Raw genomic sequence first — 5,655 nt, forward strand, 5'->3', positions numbered from 1 at the left:
AAATTGTATTATAATTTTAAAAAATAGTTATCGCGATTATAGAAAATTATAACTAGACAATTAACGTAAAGAATACATAAGTTAAAATCTCATTATATTTTTAAAAAGCTGTTGAACAGAGACAAATGATTTATAAATGAGAAGATACATACATATATATGTACACACATACATATATATCTATATATACATATATCTATTATATACACTACACATACATAAATATATACTACGTTATGTATTTTTCGTGATAAGGGATTAATATCTATTGAATGTTGTAAGTAAGAAATATGCAAACAAATCTTTGCATTTATAAGTGACAATGATTCGATAATTAGCGGCTTAAAATTTGTATTTACAATTCATTTTATTTTATTTTATGTAAATTCTTAACATGCTTGCGTTTTTTATTTATTTTTTTTTAGAAAGAGAATTCACTATTATTTATTAATCTTTTATGAGAAAAATTCGTGAAATTGTATTTAAAAAAGTATTTTTTTGTACGTTTGTAAGCTTTTTTTTTTTATTAAATTTATTAAATATTGTTTCGATATGAAAATAAATAACATATAATATAGCATAAAATAGACGAATAACAATTACGAAAATTGCAGTACATATTGAAATCATCGTTCAGATTTCGTGTCCTCTCTTGCAAAGTTTAGTTGCTCGGAGATATTGACTTTGAAGAATTATATTGTATTTTTCTAGTTCAAAAGACAAAAGAAAGAAAAGGGAATCAAAGTGTCTGTAATACAATCAAAATATTATATAAAGCCACAATGAAAAATGGCACATGGAGCGAAAGTAAATTTCTCCTTCTACAAATAACGCTGTACAGAAAACAAACACTGATGACAAAAAGACCACATATATAAGAGGAAAGTATTTATCGCGCATGATTCGCGTACTATAGCATGTAAGGCAAAAGAATCAAATGTTTATCTGTTTATGTATATTTGATGAATATAAAAAAAAGATATATGAAAAGCCTATTTGAGATAAGAAACTATAAAGAGCCTCTATATATACACACACACACACACACACACACACACACACACACACACACACACACACACTGGATATATATTATAATAGGAACAGTCATGGCCTAGAAAATATGGGATGTATTATTAACGAGATAAATATATACGATGATATACGTGATGAAACAAAACGTCAGAAAGAAAGAGAGAGAAACATTTACGTATAAATATATATATATATATATGTGTGATTTGACGAGCGACTGTTATCACGCACATACACACCTGTTGTTTCGTGACATGGTGAAACAGAAGTTTTGTCGAACGACTTATTATATGTTATGTTTGCAGCGATGTTATAAACGTATATATGTTCATCGGTACACTGGTCGGTACACTGTATTCCGTACATAAATATACATATAATTTATTCTGCATAGCAAAATAAATGTAAGCTTGTAGCGCATACGAGAGGGAAGGACAAGTCTCGCGGCGTAATTTACATACATTTTTTTTTTAAATACACAACCTTACAAATACTTCCTAAAAATATATACGCAAGAACATGTAATAATTTTTGTATATTTGTTAAAGTAATGAAACTCGGGATACGAGAATAATCTATCGTGTGTAATAAAGAACCGGGAAAATTATTGTGTGCACCAAGGATTAATATTGAAAGATAATAATTAATTATTTATTTTGAATATTAAAGCATTGAATGACGGTGCTTTTAATACTAAAAAATAAATAATTAATCAGAGTTTATTTATAAATATTTATTTATCAAGTAATTTATCTTCCAGTATTAAATTTCTGTAAAGATTACAGAGAATTAATGCCCGTATTCATAGAGTCTTATATTTAAGGCTTCTTTAAATTTATCTTCAGATACTCTACGAATTATTTCATTGACTACTGAACATCTAAAGATAAATTTAAGGAAACCTTAAATACAAGATCTGATTATGAATATGGGCATAAGTCACACGATTCCGCCTTTAAAGAATTCGCATTCTTTTCATTTCTTCTTTTGATCGCTCAATTGTTCGTAACTCATAACTTGATGGTTCGATAAACATTACGTGGTTGTGACAGCTTTACAGTACTGTAACGTTAAGATTATTGATTTAGATGCATGGGCGCGCGGACATAAGTAATAAAGTATACGCATAGACACAAATAGGTCTTATAATTAAAACATGCAAATAAAGATGCAACTTTTCCTCTCGCTCTCGTAATGTAATGCGCTAAGTAACTGTATAATTTAACACGATTCTCTGTACAAACAAACAAGACACATGTAAGCGACTAACTTGGACTGTCCTGTGATATTATTTTTACAACGCTTTTCTTATTATAGTTTGCTTTTGTAAGCTCGACCACACAGAGATAGAATTTTTAAACTGCGCCTGATACCTGATGCAAGATTTAAAAAGTTAAAAGGTCAAAAAGATTCGATTTGATACAAATAACAGACTGATCTTTTTACGCTTGAGGATATTAAATTCAACCATTTCGCATTACAAGACACTGCATAGTAAAACTAGTATCAATTTGTTGCATCCGAGAAAACTAGTGCCAATTTTGATGAAAGAGAGAAGGAAAATTTATTATACTAACTCAATCTTAATGAATATATGAATGTGTATTTATAAACTATTCTATTGATGTTAGGTAAACAAATGTACACAAAGATCGTCGAACTTGGTAAGGAGAAAGTCTCAAAAAATCTGAGACATTTTAAATAATGAAGCATTAAAAAAATAAATATTTCACAGACAAAAAATTTGATATTTTAAAGGAAATATGATATGTATAAATTTTATTGCATGCATTTTTCATAAACTATCTGTATCATAGATACTGTTATTTTAAATTAATGGAATCATAATATTTTTTTACTAATATTTTACTAATTATGCGATTTTACTACTAAAATCGCATAATTTTGAATATGAAAATATTAACATAAAGCACAACACAAAATTCGTTAATTTGCGAGAGAGATTGAAAAATATTTTGATAAAATATGAAATGTCCTATAAAATAATTTTTCAATTTTTCACTAATTTTAATTCGATACTTACATGAAATAACAAGATAAACCAATTAATACTAAAAAAAACTCATAAAAAAATTTATAGATTTTTTATTTTCTATATATTTAAGGGCTGCAAAGGAAAGAGAGAGAGAGACTTTCTTCTTATAAGAATGTAAATTATTCGTTTAATATTAGTTTTATATGATTTTGATATTAACTTGATATTTTTCTAACAATATTTGCTTCAATTTAAACGTTCTTTTTCTTTCTGAAAACAAATCGATGTAATTTGTTTGCAGAAGTTTTCGAGTAGTTAAAGCATTAGACGAAGGAGGTGGACGTTTCCTCCCCGGGCACTTTCTCAATGCGTGAAAGTATAGAATCATGATGAATCACGCAATGGGGAGAAGACGTTACACGCGTGGGAAAATGAGCCGCGACGTAATTTCACGCAAACGGGAGGAGTTCCATATGTGTATGCGTGTGCGTAGCTACGACGCGCGGCGATTGCGTAAAAGATAGTAAAAGTACCTCGCGAACGAAGCGATCGCGTATTATTTTCCACCGTGTCGCGGGTCTTCCGACCATATTTATTCTGTGATAGACACATATGTGTTTACAAAAAATGAACGCGCGGGTGTGCATAACGCGCGCGTACCCGCGATGCTACGTACGCTATGATATTATCTAAGTTTATTTCGCGAAATAAGACGAATTGAACGCAGAACGTTCTGTAATTGTTCCTCTTTTCCGTATACCCATCCTCATAATCAAGGATTGAACATATGTGTTCAATATATTATCTGTTAAACACATCAATGTCTGATATTATCTGAACAGATAATTTTACTGCTCATTATATGCGTACATCTCGTCTACGTTTTTATCTTATATATAAAATTGTATTGCTAAAAGTTCTTTATTATTCCGGTCAATTATGCCGAATGCTGATATATATATATATATATAAAATAAAATTTCAATATTTAATATCGATAATAAACGTACATTGAAAAAATAATTCTTTTTCTAAATCTTAAATCGTGCATATTTTTTCGAATATTTACAACAAGTAAACATTTACTTAATAAATATTTATTCAATAAAAAGTGATAGTTATTATTGGTTTTTGTACCAATTAAATATATGGTCACATTTGATAAATATTTGATTAGAATTTTTCAAATTAAATATTTAAAATTTTTTATTTTTTTCAGGCAATGCTCCGATAATTTATATGTATTAATACTACTGCTACTATTATTGAGTACCGATATAAATAATGCGATATTCTCATAGTATTCAGAGTGTTCCATTTTATTTTAAACAGGTTCAAACAGTTTCTTCGAAATTATTAATGACACACAAATATTTCAAAAAGTATAATGAAATGATGACTGTGTTATACTGTATATCTCTGTATATCTCTGGAAAACATCAACATAGTGTATGACTGTGGAAAGCACTCGTAGTTTATTTATATATATATGCAGAATAATTAGAAGATATTATGTGAAAAAAAATTATATAATTTCATTTAAAACAAGAGGTAATCTTCATATTTTTTGGCATTTCCTAGAAAAAATGCAACGTGACCAAAACATCTCTCTGAAACTGTTTCTCTTTTATATATTCTCTGAAATATTTTTTTATATCATCAATAATTTCGGAAAAAATTGACTATTTAAAATAAAATAAGATACCCTCTATATATATATAAAAATTACATAAAAGAAATAATATATATATATAAATTAATGTTTATATCAACATAATCTTAATTAATTATAATTAAAATTTTATCATCATTCAAATAAAACACAACTCGTAAGTTGTCATCCCATTAAAATAATTCCAAATTGGCTCTAAAATGATCACTAAAAGAATTACTTTCTAATTAATTACATTTTATCACTTCAATATTATCGTTACTTATTGTTTTAAGTAAATATGAGCATTAATAATATAATTAATGTATATAAGTTAATGTAAACAGCACAATTACAATTAAAATTATGATTGTGTTACTATGTATATTAATTTATATTATGTGCATACATTAATGTACACAATTGCATACATTAATGTGTATCGTAATTAAATCATAATTATTGTGTATGTTAATTATATTCATACTATAAATTAATGTATATGGTGATATTTTGAATAATATAATATTCATGTATAATACTATAATATGTACAGTATTCATGTACTATAATATATATATGTATATTTTAAGTTCTTTTAATAATAATATTCTTAATTTTTTTTTAAATATTTTAAATATTTATTCAAGATGATTTGTGCAAAATTCTATTGCGATGCAGAAATTAATTGCTTTATAAATAAACAAATAATTTTTTTATGTTTTAGAATATAGTCTAATACAAATACATTAATGATTAATTACGATTTCGATACTGTATGTATTAATTTACATACATTATTTTTTTCTTGCATGTTATTTTTTTCTCTCTCTCTCTCTCTCTCTCTCTCTCTCTCTCTTTCTCTCATTTATATTTTTGTTATCTGTTTTATTAAATCTGTTTATTTTTCTCTTATTATTGTTTGGATAATATCAATGTCCAGTACCAATGTCATATTAGTCTCATATATATA

This window comes from Atta colombica, unplaced genomic scaffold (assembly GCF_001594045.1).
Source record: "Atta colombica isolate Treedump-2 unplaced genomic scaffold, Acol1.0 scaffold102, whole genome shotgun sequence".
In the NCBI taxonomy this organism is placed as follows: domain Eukaryota; kingdom Metazoa; phylum Arthropoda; class Insecta; order Hymenoptera; family Formicidae; genus Atta; species Atta colombica.